Source organism: Camelus dromedarius, chromosome 5 (genome assembly GCF_036321535.1).
Source record: "Camelus dromedarius isolate mCamDro1 chromosome 5, mCamDro1.pat, whole genome shotgun sequence".
NCBI classification, from domain to species: domain Eukaryota; kingdom Metazoa; phylum Chordata; class Mammalia; order Artiodactyla; family Camelidae; genus Camelus; species Camelus dromedarius.
Window position 1 is genome coordinate 58467976 of NC_087440.1, and position 15310 is coordinate 58483285.

Genomic DNA, 15310 nt, shown 5'->3' on the forward strand with positions numbered 1-15310 from the left:
AGTGAGCGCTGAGATGGAATGGAGGCGCAAGTTTTGACGAGCTTCAAAGTGTGAGATGTTTTTCGCCTGTGTCCAAAGATAGAAATGTGATTCTGCAGCCTACTTAGGGGGGCAATTTTTTTAGGGGGAGAGGGGAGGTAAATATTGATTTATCATTTCTTTAGATCTTAAGAAAGTATCCTTAAAACTCTACCTAGTCTTCCCATTGCTTTTTTTTAATAAAAGCTTTATTGATTTATAATTCACAGACCATAAAATTCACTCTTAAAGTATACAACTCAGCAGTTTTTGTATATTCACAGAATTATGCAACCATTGCCAGTATCCAACCCACCCACCTACTTTTATATTCCACTCCTAATGTTTTCAATACATAAAAAGCTCTAAGTTACCTTCACCATGCAAAGAGTAACCTTTGGAATAAAAACAAGAGTTACTTAAATCTATTTATCATTTCTTGAAGAATTTTGCTCTCTGATTTCCAAAGAGAAAACCAGTTGTTCTTGGTCACACTTCCTCAATGCTATGCATACACTGATATTAACAAAAAAAAATGTGTACTGTAAATTTCTGCTTATACTTCAATGGTTCTTTTGTTCCCTCCCACGACAGAATCATCTAGCTCCCCAGCTGGACTCCTGTCACCTTCTCCGCGAATTAGTGTGATAGTGTCCTTGGTGTTCCAAGGCTTCCAGCCTCGCCTCTTGTGTGTGTCACTTTGCACACAGCTCACACATTACTCTCCCTAAAACACCACTCTCACCATGTCACTTCTCTATTCCAAAGCCTCTGGTGAGTATCTTTGCCCATCTTTTGGCTTAGAATTCAGGATTACCATCAGTGAGGCCCCTGTCTGCCTTTACAGTTTGATTTCTGAGCCTGCTCAAGAAACACACCTGTTCAAGTCCACACACATGAGATTTTTCAACTTCTGTGCCTTTGTGTAAGCCCTTCCTCTCAACTGAAAGGCTCCTTCACGCCTCCCTAAACCCAAATAAAAACCTCTGGTGATGCCCCACCTCTTCTAGGAAGTCTCCTTCTACCTCTCCTGCCGCACGGCCCCCTCAATGCTTTCTCCCTTATCTTCATTCCAAGGCCACAACCATTTGTTTGGGGCTCATTGGCTTCTCTGCATTTGTCACCAGTTATCTTATTCAGTGTACTGGTTGAGAACCATGTCTTATACTTCTTCATATCTTTCAGTTCCCAGCACTGTGCTTTGTACATAGTATGTGCTCAGTAATCACTGGCTGGCTGATTACCTACACATTACTATCTGATTGAGTCACATTCAAGAGCTTTTAAAATAAGCTTTACCATTAATTATGTATCGATTCAATCAAAAGATTTATTGAACACTTACCACATGTAAAGCACCAAAGTGGAGGACATTCCTATACACATGTAGACTTAGTAACTTAGTGTCACAAAAATTCACTTCTAAGCCATTGTTTGTAACTGGAAGTTCAGATTCCCCCAGCTGTTTGCGGCAGTGATGCTGGGTGGTGGCAGTGTCTGCTGGAGGATCATAATTGGGGAATATAGGTCCCATATGGAGCCCTAGCATGTCATACCTCCTGATTCATTTTTCTTGCCAGGCATGGCATCACCAGAAGAAAAAAATAAATAAGGAAGAATTGGAAGGGTTCTTTGAATTTATCTAATTCCCTTCCCAATCCCAGGAGCTCATCCACAAAATTCAGGATTGGCCATCTCCCAAGCTTAGTTCGAATATTTCCATTCATAGAATCTCACTCACTGTTTGCTATGCATACCAAACAATTAATAAGTGCTTGTAATTAAGAGTGTAGGTCCTGGGGTCAGATGCATGGCTTTTAATACCAATCCCAACATTTACAAGCTGTGTGGCCTTGGGCAGATTTCCTAATGCTTTTGTGCTTCCATTTCACTTGTTAATAATAATTATCACCTCACAGAATTATTGTGAACACTAAATGAGATAATGGAATCAAAGCACTAAGAATCATGCTTGATACACATTAACAGCTCATTATTATTTTTTTAATTTAACTTTATACCTCACTGTTGCCACCAGCCTTTAGTCCCACGTTTGTCTCCACAGCCTATTAGTAGAAAAAGACACCTCAGATAATCAGAAAACAATACAGCATGTAAAGTGCTAACCTCCCTAAAATATAAAGAGTTCCTAGAAATCAAAAAGAAAAAAGACTATCAATCCTTTTTTTCAGAAAATGAACAAAGGGCAAGAATAAACACTTCGCATAGAATAGGCAATATAAATGATGCTGGAACATAAAAATGCAAATTAAAATAATTCCAAAGTGACATTTCTCCCTTATCAGGTTGGTGGGGCTGAAGGAAAATAGGCACTCATGTACTGAGAGGGGTCTGGTAGGAGTCGAATATGATATAATCCCCACGGAGGGCAATCTGGCAGTGCCTATTCAAATTACAAATGTATTTACTCTTTGAACCAGCAATCTTACTTACAGGAATAATTCTATAGACATATTTGCACGGGTATAAAATGAACTTGGGCAAAGTTATTCATTGCAGTATAGTTTGAAATAACAAAAATTGGAATCAGCTCAAATATCCTGGTTAAACAGAGCCTGGTTAAACAAACTATGTACTCCTATACATAGAATACTGAGTAGCTGTACTGAGAATGAAGACAATCTCCACATACTGATATGGAAAGATTTTCAGATAAATAATGTTAAGAGAAGTAAGATGTGTGAGACATAGATGCAGATAAATATAGACAAACATATATAGAATACTCACTCATGTAAAAAAGGGAGAAATAAGGATATACATTTGCATTTGTTTGCATCTGCATAAAAAAACACTGGGAAAATACACAAGAAACTAATTTTTAGCCATGGGGGTGGGATAGAACAGAGAGTAACAGAAGTGGAAGGGAGAATTTTCATTATGTACTTTTTAAAAAAACTATTTTCCTCTTTCAACCAAATTAATGTATTACTCTCTAAAATTTTAATTTCATTTGAAAACAAAGAAAAAGAGAACAAAGTGGAATGAAAGTAATGGTCTTACACAGCTATGATGGGAACCCCCAACCCAGCTTCCTTCTTCCACATGACAGGTGTTCAAAGATTTGAAGACAGGTGTATCCTCTGTTAAGTTCTTGTGGCTCAGGCTAGAGCCTTCTTCATTCTCTCTTTCACGTTTTGTTTTCCTCACACTGTGAGCTTCTAGGAGATGTGAACTGTACGTCACGCCTCACTGTTTCCCTCATGCTAATAGCATACTTGCTGGCACATAGGTTTTGTGTGGTAAATATTTACGGAAAAAATCACTGAATATGTTTCTAGATTCATCATAATGGTTAAAACCAAGGAATACACTATAGTTTGTCACTCTCCCTCTAAAATCTGACCTGGACCTGACTACAAGCTCAGGAGCATAGAGATGGACAGTAACACAATTTCCCCTCCCAGTTTTGATTCCCTTCACTTAAACTTCCTGTTTTTATTCACAAACCTTTATATTTGCTGCCCTGTACTATCAGCTCATGTTTCATTTGTGGCCAACTAAAATATGTGAGTATATAAGTTTTTTTTTTTAAATAAGCACGTAGTTTCAAATTGCACTTTTAGCCACAATAATGAGTGTATTTCATAAGCTTGAAAGACATTAAAGTCAGATGCAAAGAATTTTCATAATTGCCTATGACCTGCATCTACCATTTAGAGCAGACTGAAGACCCTAGAAAGGGGATTTACCTCAGTCTGGAATAATCCACAAGATCAAGATGAAGCTACAGTTAGGGTTTCTCATTAGAGTGTGTTTTATAAAAAGAAATCTGGTCCATACAGCATAAGGCCACACTTGTAGGGCTACCATCAGCCCATACTGGGTCTTGGCAAAAAAAAAAAAAAAAAAAAAAAAAAAGTCCTTTCTGTGCCTGAGACATGCATCCTCTGCTGAAAGTCTTGGATTTTGTGCGAGTGTTGGGAATGGAACACAGGTCACTGGAATCTAAAACAATGTCATGTAAAGTGACATGCTTTGGGAGGCACAGAAGGAAGGACAAATGAGGATGACGACTGAGGGACAATTCTACTAGAAAGATGCCATGGCACGTGATGTGTAATGACATGCTATGAAGTATGTTTCGGATGCCGTGGTGTGTGCTGTGCTGTGCTCTGGCCTGAGGTGATGGAGCAAGCAGCATGCCACAGCAGCAGGTCGTGGCCTGGCATGCTTTGCGTGTGGTATTCTGTGACAGAGACGTCACAGGTGTCAGAGGACTTGGAGTTCCATCTCCGTCAAGGTACTGGCCTTTCAACTGTCATTAAACCCACAGGAAACCGGTTTCCTCACTTAGGAAAGGAAGGTAACAACAACAACTAACATTTAAATTGCATGTTTACTCCAGGCTAAAAATGGATTATCTCATTTCAAGATTAAACGGGCACAGTCTATGAGGATTCCCCCCCGCCCCCCCCCCACGCCCGTACTATTGATGAGGAAACCGAAGCTTAGAGAGGTTAAGAAACTGGCCCTGAAGAACATAGCCAGACGTAACAGAATCAGAACTTGGATTTAGGGCAACCTGACTCCAAAGCCGATGCTATTAGCATTATTCTCAGAACTGCTGTGACGATTAAAGGAGACGAAATGGTTTTGTCACCGGCAAAGCCCATTAACAATTCCCAGGAAATAAAAATAGAATCTGGGTAATAAAGTCTAACCTTTTTTTCCTTTGTGCTTCCTCTAGTTTCCCTTGCTTATGGGGGCCGCGTGCAGAGGCCTTGCCGCCGGAGTTCAGACCAGAGTTCATGGCGCCAAACAGCTGCATGGACACCTCAGCTCGGCGGGTGGAGCGCAGAAGTGCCCTACCGGGCACTCAGCTCAAGATGGCGGCGGACTGTGGGCGGAGGCTGCGCCCGGCACTGCGAGAACCCCGCCCCATTCCATGCTCAGGAGATCCTGCTCGCCTGCGCCCGCTCAGGAAGAGCAGCTTCCCTACGGGAGGAGCTTGCACCTCCCCATTGTCTGATGAAAGAATAAAGCTTTCCTTTGCTTTTAAACCAAACTTGGTCTTGATCTATTGACTCAAAAGACACTGGGCAGGAGGACCCTTCTTGGGGTCTGAGTTGACAGGGTCAGTAATATGATTATCATTAGCTACCATTTTGCATTTATACAGTATGCCTTCTTCCTCAAATTTTCAAAATCTGATTCCTATGTAGTCATGGAATATATGAAACTTAATTTGGAGTTGTGGGTATTCCTAATTTTAAACATAATCCTCTGTTGGAATGCAGGTTGTAAAAATAGCAACAGATGTATGATGTCTTGGGACAAATTTGCAGAAAACTGGAATTCAGGATACATTACTTGGTAGACTTAAAGGCAAACCATTTTTTAACATACCTACATACATACAACAAACACACTCTCATGCAGTCACAATCAAAATATACGTAGAAAATTTATTCCATTAAGTTGCACAGAAAATGGAGCTCAGAGGTAGCTGTACTAATCAGGGGGAAAGACAAGAAAGATTAATGCCCTTTACCAACAACAGCATTCATTTTCATCCTCTGAGCTATCTGATCTATGGGTCGAGGTAAACTGAATGTTTTAAGTAAGACAATAACTCAGCTGTTGATGTGCCAGAGTTTGGGCATATTGATCCAAGTGGATTGAGTGCTCAGTCAGGAAACTACATCAAGATTTTTCTTCCCATTTTCTCTCCTTCCCATTTTATCTCCAGGGAAAAAAGAACAATAAATAATAAACAATGAATTTAAAACACACAGCTTTTGACATCAGTGCAAAATTTCAATCAACTGTGTATTTGAAGGGGATAACTAAAATATTGCATTTTTCTAGTATAATATACTTGCATGATGATCAATAAATATGCATTGTGTTTTTGGGAATTTGGAGAAGAGTTGCTACTGTGAGGAAAGTAAGACCTGCATTGGAGCTTTGAAAAGAGTCTGATTTTAGAGAGGCAGAGGGAAACAGGAGGAAGTTATTCAGGGAGCAGAAATAATAGCAAGGGCAAAGGTGAAGTAATGAAGAGGAAAGAATCTCAACTCCAAAAGGAGAGCTTGGGAAGCAGTGGGAACTCAGGTCGGAAAGGGTGGCTGGGATTATGGAGCCAGCATGAGGGTTTCACAGAGGTGGCTGGAAATGAGGAACCGGTGATTGTTTTAGAGCAATTAGTCCAATAATAGCTCCCACAGAGGCAGCATACAGGGTTGAGAGTCATGTCAAGTGAATTCGTGATTTTTTTTAATTATAAAAGCAATATTACATGATCACTATACCATTTTTTTTTAAATACAGAAGTACACAAAGGCTAAGAAAAAGAGTGGTTCTAGCAGATGCCATGAAAAAATAGGGAACATCCACCAGGACTTGTATTTCAGTATAGCCTGGAGTTCTAGGCTCCAGAGAACACAGCTCTCAAAAAGACCAGAGGAGGGTTCAAAAGAAAGTCCTTTAAACACAGAAGTGCCTGGTTAGGGAAGTTTCATAGAATTGAAGGGATGTTGAGCTCAGTCTTGAAGGATGTGGAGGATTTGTGTAGGCTAATGTGTGGGTAATGAATTTCCAAGGACAGAAGTATGGATGAAAATTATTCCCTGCCGTATCAGTAAACAAAGGACACTGCAGCCATCAGTCATCAGCCACTACCACTGCCCTCGATGGTGAGCTGGAGGGAACTTAGAATGGAGACAGGTCCTCAGCCTCTGCTGCCACCCCCAGGGGTGCCCCCTGAGGAGGCTCAGGCTGGGAAGCACCAGATACTGGCCCTAGGTAGCCAAAGTGCGTATCAAAGGAATGATTTCAATGAGCCCAGACTCTTGTATCTTCCTATATAAAGAAAAGTGCTAAACCCCTTAACTTGAGATATCTGCTTTTCTTTAATTAATAGTAATGTTTTGATGTTCCCACTACGTGGTCTTTGTTGCAAAAACTCCTATATATCCTGACCCCTCCCCTCCCTCTTCAGAGCAGTCTCTCAGAGCGATCTGAGAGGCCACATCCAGGCATGTTTCCTCAGAAATGTCCACCAAATAAAACATAACTCTCAACCTTTACGTTGTGCTTTTTTTTTAATTGACAAAAGTCTTGATGCTCTGATATTCAATCAAATATATTCAGATAGTTATTTGAATTTCTATATATTCCATCTAAACATTGGACACTACCTCACAGTCATCTTTTTTGAGTTGTCTGAAATGAATCTGTCATGTTTGAGGGCAAAAACAGGCTCCCTAAACAAGCTAGTATGTGAACAGTTAAAACAGTCTGGATAAAATCATAAATAAATGAGAACTTGCAGAGGATACTGCATTTATTTGTTCTATAAGATTTTATAAAATGAGAGCAGAAGCCAAAACCAAATGTGTCCTGGAAAAGGAACTAGCAACCATTTACTATGTCAATAATTCAATATGAGCATTAAAATTTCATGCTCCTTTAAAAACTCCCAAAAATAACCTGCAGGACATCATCTTCTGCATCTAGTGTTTGGAGCCCTGTAATCATGACTCCTAAGAACTGTACTTTGTTCCAGCTAAGGACTAGAGTAACAGAATTAGGCCACAGACAGAAGTCAGTCTCATTTAAGTATTTTTTTTTAATTTGGTTAACAATTAGCTGGAATTTTAATCTGTCCCTTAACATAAAGTGGTTTTCAAAATAAATGTTTCTTGGAAAGAGCAATTGGAAAGAAAATAGACAAGTTTTCCCTTTCCTAAGTGTGTAAGAATAGACCAGAGTCAATATATGCTTTCTGTTCTTTGTTTTTATTGTTTTTGCTGAAAACTTGTATATTATTTAACGTATTTTTATTTACCTGTAAGTTGGTAAGCCAGATGCCAATAAGATGCACTTATATTTTGAGAAGAAGCCAATGGTTAAAACAGAGATATCCAATTTCTTGTTAGCTGTTGGTCATTTTTTGTCAGGTGACCCCAGAAAGACCTGATGTTTTGAAAATGACACCCTTTAAGGTAAATTCTTTGGTTTAATTCTTGAATGTTTCATATTTCTTCTCTGAATGTCAAGATTGTTTCAATATTATTTCTTAACATATATTTATATCCTATACATGAATCTTTTCTTCCTAACTAAAAGAAATGGGAAGAAACAGCATTCGTTGAATACTTGCTGTATGCCTGCCAGTTACCATGATATTCCATGCCAATCAATAAACACATGAACACTTTAGAGTAGCTATTTAGTAATACCACAAGAATTGTGAAGACAAGCCAAACTCAGTTATGATACAACAAATGATGTTTTTCAGGGCTTAGTTATTTAACTTCATTCATCCAATATATACTGAGTGCCTACTATATGCTAGGCACTTATCCCAGTTTTTGGGAGAATATGAATGAGATACATAGTCCCTGGCCCCTTGGAGGACAGAAACAAACAAGCAACAAACAAGCAAGAAACAAACAAAAACACAACTATGCAGGCAGGGCAAGGACTGCTAATTGTCCCCCAGTGTTTGTCCCATCCCTCTTCTCTTTAGACCCCCCCGCCAAGGAATTTTAGCATACTGCCACCCAGCCAAAGACTATACTTTCCAACCTCCCACTAGGTATGGACACATGACAGGGAGTGAGGTGTGTGCCTCTGGATCACGTCCTTCAGGAAGAAGCTGGTTGCCCTCCTTTCTTTCCTCTCCCAATGATCTGGTCCATGAACACGGTCTCTTTGAGCTGCATTGACAGTGCAGATGAAGGCAACACTTACAGAGATGATGGGCATCAGGAGCCCCCGGGGCAGATCCTCACCTGACTGTTCACCTGCTTCAAGACTGTCAAGTAAGAGAGAAATAAACTTCTAAGTTGTTTGAGCCACTCTGTTTTTTTTACCTCTTTGTTATAGAAGTTTAGTCTACACTCTAACTAACACAGCAGACAAGTACAATAACTGACAGTTGTAATAAGCGCTCTGAAGGAAACAGACAACTGGATAAGAGGAAAACAACAAAAGGTTATCAGTGGGGAGGGATGTGTTACTTTAGATAAGATGCTCAGGACACTCTAAGGAGGTGACATTTAAGCTGAGACCTAAAGGATGAGAAGAGGCAATATGCAACTTTTTTTTGTTTTCCTTTGGTGAAACATAATAGAATCCTTCAGTTTTTCCTCCTCATTCTAGACTGCTTTATTCTCACCCTGCCCAAGAGCCAGGGTACAAGTAACATATACTTGGATAAAAGCCCTAGGATAGGCCCATTACTGGAGTACCTGATCCGAGATAACCAGAGAACTGCCGAGATTCGAAGAGAATACATTGAGAGAATGTGCCACGGTTGTCATTTTTATGTGAAAAGCCACATGAATCAGTGAATCAGCCAGCGACAAACCTTACTGAATGGCTGTCCGCCTTAACTACAGTCACACTAACTGGGAGGTACTTGAAGGCAACACAGGTCCTTGGGTCCAGTCTCTGTATCCCTAGCACAGCACTTGGCACATAATAAGAGTTCAGTGGCTCTTACTAAACGACTAAGTTTACAAAGGACTCACCAAATCTTTGAAAACTCCCCTTTTCTTGGCAGCACAAAGATGGGACCTCATAGCAACTATTTCTTTTAAGACAGCTTTTCCAAAACTGTGGTCATGGTCCATTGACTAAAATCAGGATTTAGATCATCTTCCCTACCCCTGCACAGGCTGGATCACTAGAGGTAACGGAGGTGTGGCTCTACCTCAGAATGGTAGATGCATCACGGCTCTTGATCTCGTCTGCTTCTGTCTATTTGTCCATAGGCCACAGAGCCTGCACTGTGTTTAGACAGCCACACGTCTGCTCATCTGCTCACCCCCGACTCCAGCTTCTACTCTATTAATGGCTCAGGGATGAGGCAGGGGAGCTTCATCCATTAAATGACTGTATCGGGGTCTTGAGCTTCATCACTAACATGTTAATATGTTCCTCTCCTTTTACTTAATTCCATGTGTCTCACTGTTAAAAAAATTATACTAGATAATAGTAAGGATGACAATAAGTAAGGATTTATTTAACTTTCCTCTGTGCTAAACACTGTGCTACATACATTAACTTATCTAAGCTCTTTAATAATTCTGTGAGACAGGTACTACTATTATCCCCATTTTATAGATAGGAAAACTGAGAATTAGAGACAGTACATGGCTTGAACAAGGCATCACATTTCTAGGGTCATAATCATCTTTGCCCAGGATTAAGGGGATTTCCAAGATATAGGACTGTCAGTGCTAAAAATTGAGAGTGTCTTGGACAAACGAAGACAAGTTGGTCACCCTATAAATAGCTGAAGAATTTGAACGTAGGTAGTTGGACTCTAAAGCAGTTATTCTTAATCATGATGTTATCCTACCTGATTATTTGTTCAAGTAGTCATTACTGTTATAGACTGTTTGTGTCTCCCCCAAATCCACATTCTACCCCTCAATGTGATAGCATCAAGGGGTGGAGCTTTGCGGAAACAATTAGGATTATATGAAGTCATGAGAGTAGAGCCCTCATGGATGGGATTAGTGCCCTTATAGGAGTCACAAGAGAGCCTGCAGCTCTCTGCTCTCCACCATGAGAGGATGCAGCGAGAAGTCTCCAATCCGGAAGAGGGTCTTCTCCAGAACTGTCATCCTGGCCTTAGACTTCCAGGCTCCAGACTGGGAGAAATAAATTTCCGTTGTTTATAAGCCTCCCATTTTGTGGTATTTTGTTATAGCAGCCCAAGTTGATGAAAACAATTACTAGAAAGAATGGAAGTTCTCTCTGGGGTATTTAACAATGTTAAGTGGAAACAGTAATAGCCGGAAAGTCTTTTGCATGAAGTCATGTCGTTCTGCACTCCAATCTCCATTAGGGTGTTTTTCAAAACGCTATTAACATATGTACTTCAAGAAAGACGCTTTTTGATTTGGCACCTGAAGAAAGTCAGTATCAATACACAGTAAGCGTTTCTGAGGCTCTACAATATGAACAGGAATGTGAAAAGGTGCACCACTAACCTCACTATAAATGAAATAATTTTTCATGGACACTCCCCAGCAATGATTGTTTGACTCCAGAATTTCAGAATAATTGAGGAGAACTGTGCTGGGAACTCTGAGGGGGCAAGCCCTGCTCCTTGCAGAACCCGTCCTACCGTGCAAGAAGCTGGGAACGCAGAACGCTGAAACGCAGTCTTATAAGATCAGCCGTGAAGGTTTTGCTCTGCATTAAGATTAAACGTAAATAGAATTAAAATAAAAAGGATTGTTTCTCTTTGCTTTTATCTCACAACAGTCTACATAATCCCTGACAACATCAAAGGCCTAAGCACCTCTTAGCTGGTTTGGGGTAAAAAATCCACTTTGATTCATCATGTGGTCACTGGGATCCCATCTGCAAAGAACACTGCATCCATAAGCAAGTCTCAAGATATCAAGAGGAGACACAGTCTGCTCTCCTCCAGGAGCTACAGTACACTGGCTACAGCTGTGATGGAAGGTAAAGAACAGAAGGTACAGGAAGGACAACATGCTGCGGAAAGGCAGAGGACAAAGTGGTCCTTTCTGATTTGTGGGACGTGGAGGCATGTCCCAGAGGAGTTGGTGTTTGGGTGGATGGATAGGACGGCAACAGGAGGAGATGGAAGTCTTACCCTCCCCAGACAGAGAGCACAAAAAAAGCAAAGCCATGGGAAAGTCTGAGTCTTAAGAGAAAGACTGTCTGGTGTAGTGGATGCCACATATGGGGAACACAATAGAACAAATAAATAAACCAAAAGCCAAAAACATAGAACTTGGAATTTCAATGACTAATGCATTATTTCCTTTTATTTAGGTGCTTGGGATCTGGAAATGTATCAAGTTTGTATTAAGGCCAGTTCAATAGTCTCAGAACTCTATTTATTTCTATGGTTCTTTCCCAGAATTTATCATCTAAAGCCTCAATGTTATGGTCAAGCTTTATGTAGGTGTGTATGTGTATACATATCCTTATTTTCATAAGCTAGAATTAATGGAAATTAATAGTGATTATCTCAATCACAGGTATTCAGAAATAAAAATAAACACTTAAATTTTCAAACCTGGTTTATTTCCCCAAAGGCTTGCAGCCTTGAATACTTTAAGAATTGTGTAGTGATGTGAGCTCCTTCCTCTATCGAAGTCACCCATCATTAACAGGACCTCTATTTTGAGTTGTTTCTCTAATAGCCTGATGTACTTGTGATGACTCATTCTCATTCTCAAACTGGTATTTTGGTCCATTATTTGCAAAATGGTTGGGTAGATGCAGGGAACCACCTGAAGTCATGGAATTCAAAAAAAACCACACGTCTGTACAGGGGTCTGCAGCAGGCTTCTTACCAATCAGGTGGACTAGTAACAAGCAAGAGCTGCTGGTAAATCCATCAGTCTGAATTGTGCAAGAAGTTCAGGCATTTCTTTTTAAGGTGTCAAGTGGCTCCTTAACTTTCATAAAATTAAAACCCAAGTGCATCTGTGAGCACCGTGGAGGTAGATGAATCATAAGCATTCATAAAATGTCACGCCTAAATTAGGTCTTATCAAATAGTATTTATTAAACGCCTACATACTGCATACACACGGCAGTATGCAAGGCAGATTAGCAACAGAATGCTGTATCTTCAGCCATAAAAATACTTCATTAAAAATGCCAAACAGTTGCTGGAGGTCATAAAGATTATTCTTTTACTGTGAATATTCTCATCATAAATTTCAAATAAAGAGTGGAATGGGGTAACTGCTCCCATTTGGTGAAATCTTCACTGAAGTGCTTGCTCAATATCCTTATCAGTAAATAAAAGGCTTATATGCAACTCCAATTATGCTTCTTGTGAGAATAAGGCATTCTCAGAATTAGTCATGTATGGATTCACGCCACTTTGCAATGTGCTTTTTAAAATTATAGGACAATAAGAAACGCAGTGAGGAGTATCTACATTTAAATGGTCGAAGAACCATTTTCTCTTAGACTTGGGTACGCTATTCATTATTTATTGCTATTGCCTTTTGTAATTACTTCTCAGAATACATAGTCTAAAAATTTTTGTAAAGTCTGAACACAGAACATTTGAAGACAACAGCAACGAAATTGCTATTTATATCTGGAGGCTGAGGACACACCCAAATACTGGAAAAATAAAATTTTTAGTCAATCAACTAATGCTTTGTCTACAGAACATTTAAAAAAATCTGTTGGTTTTTATATCATGTAACTGACTTTAAAAAAAACAAACCATGTGAATCAACCTGCTATTCCCACATCTTTTGGAATGGTTCCGAGATGATTTTAAATCTGAGTGAGTTGTTATCCTCATAGATTTTTTTTTGACTCCTTAGTCACTTTCATTTATAAATGTGCTCATTAAATTCCAATTTCATTGTTCAGCTTACCAATAAGTACATTCAACTGCCTTCAGTGTGCTCAGCACTATATTAGGTAATCTGAGTGCTACCAAAGAAGCCAAAGAAGGTCAAAATAACAATTTACACCTTTCCAAATTAAGTTCCGTGACACTAGTCTAATTTCTTTCTCTCCTTGTCCAAGATTAAGGGGAAAAAATATACCAAGAGAAAATCTTTACTACTGGCTGATTTCTTAGTGAACACGATGCTAAATCATGCAACAGTGACAGTGCATCTTTTAGGTGACTGCTTTTCTTCTCTAGGGAGCTCCTAGACTGAAAAACACTCATCCTTCAAGATGAACAAGACAAATACACAGCCCTTGTCATTCATTATTTAATGTCTCAGGTTTTCAAAGAATGTGGAAAACCTACTAATAATATCCTTTTTAGGTACAGGGAGTGTTTTTTTTTTTTTTTGCCATTTTAGAGATGGAAAATTGAGAGCTTAGGGAAAAAAATGAAAAGATATATTACTTATGAAACGCTGTGGCTGTCTCTGGGATCCCTATGAATGAACCACAGGTAATGGGCCAGCCTGATAATGGAGCTCTTTGGTGAATCAGTCATTGTACTCCCTTGGATGCAGCTCAAGTTATGCCTGACTTATATTGCATTCTGTCTCTAATGAATAATGTTACAGTAAAATTGCAAAGCAATGTATTTCAGATGGCGTGCTATAAATTAATATAATATTACACTTGTTAATTAAGGATATAATTCCTTACCTTAAAGTAGTTCATAAATTAGGCTTTAATTGTATCATCCTTTCCATAAGTATTTTATTTTAAGTGGCTTCCTAGGTAAGAGCCCTAAAGACAGTGAAGTGTAAATCTATGAGACATATGGGTATTCTATCTCATTAGCTATAAGTTGTTATCACACCTAGTTAGTTATACCAGAAAACAAAATTCTCATCATTGATTTCTTGTTATAGTATAAACAATCTCATTAAACCTAATTAAGAAAAAACTAAATACAGTAATATATAATGTGATTTTGTTCCAATAAATGAAGAATTATTACATACTTATTATGTATCTTTTGATGCTAAAAGCTAATTTATGACAAATAAACCAGAAGAAAGAGAACTCACTTTAAACCAATAATAATATTCATTTACAGATAATAAATATTCTCATTTTGCATTGTCTTTAAATATCTCATGAAAGATATTTTTTCTATAGTTGAGTGTCAGAAGTAGTTTTTCCATCAGGTGAAGAATCTCCTGAACTCTCTGCAGTGTCCCCACCTGAGTTGCCACCTTATACCTCTATGTCTCAGATTTAACAGGACCAGCAGGTGGGAACACTGTCATTTCTTAGGTATTCAGGGGCTGATTTATCATGGTTTTTCATTAAATGTCTTTCTTCTTCTATCCTGTTTATGATCGTCTCATTATCTTACCTAAGAGAAGACAAAAGAAAAGAACAAGAGATGGGACAAGAAAAAAATATTCAGCCCATTCTTTGGTACTTCTTTTTTGATACTTTCAAAAAAACAAACAAACAAACAAACATAAAAAGATGATGGAATATGGTGACTGAAATAAGGATTTTAGATTATGTGAAGGTTTTACCCAACTATGCCTTTCTTCCTTTTGCGTTAAAAAAGGAGAGTTACTGTTATTTCTCTATTATTAAAAGACTGGGATAAACCTACATACATGTTTGCTAAATAGAATGTCAAATTTATAGATCTTGGGCTAGTATCCACACTATGGGTAAAAGAGTATCTGTAGTGAACTGCCAGCTAAACTTAGATGAAAGGGAAGCTTTAAATGCCTTAATGCAAAATTTAAGCATAATGCAACTGCTGAGTTAATGATAGCTGAGTTCTTTATTGTTCTATGGCAAACAATGTGAATGTCTTACTAAACTGACTTTAGAAATTGCTGAATTTCCCCCCAAAGCA

General features: G+C 38.9%; 1 protein-coding gene across 4 annotated transcripts in view; it reads right to left on the reverse strand.

Annotated features, from left to right (window-relative positions):
• The window catches only part of RTN1 (reticulon 1), a 349573-nt gene that overhangs the window by 108323 nt on the left and 225940 nt on the right, over window positions 1-15310 (reverse strand). The window contains exon 3 of one of the 4 annotated variants that reach the window (XM_064485998.1): window positions 8740-8803. The exons of the other annotated variants lie outside the window; for them this stretch is intronic. The gene's annotated coding sequence lies outside the window, so the exon portion shown is untranslated. The remainder of the gene's footprint in view (window positions 1-8739; window positions 8804-15310) is intronic. 4 annotated transcript variants of the gene reach the window in all.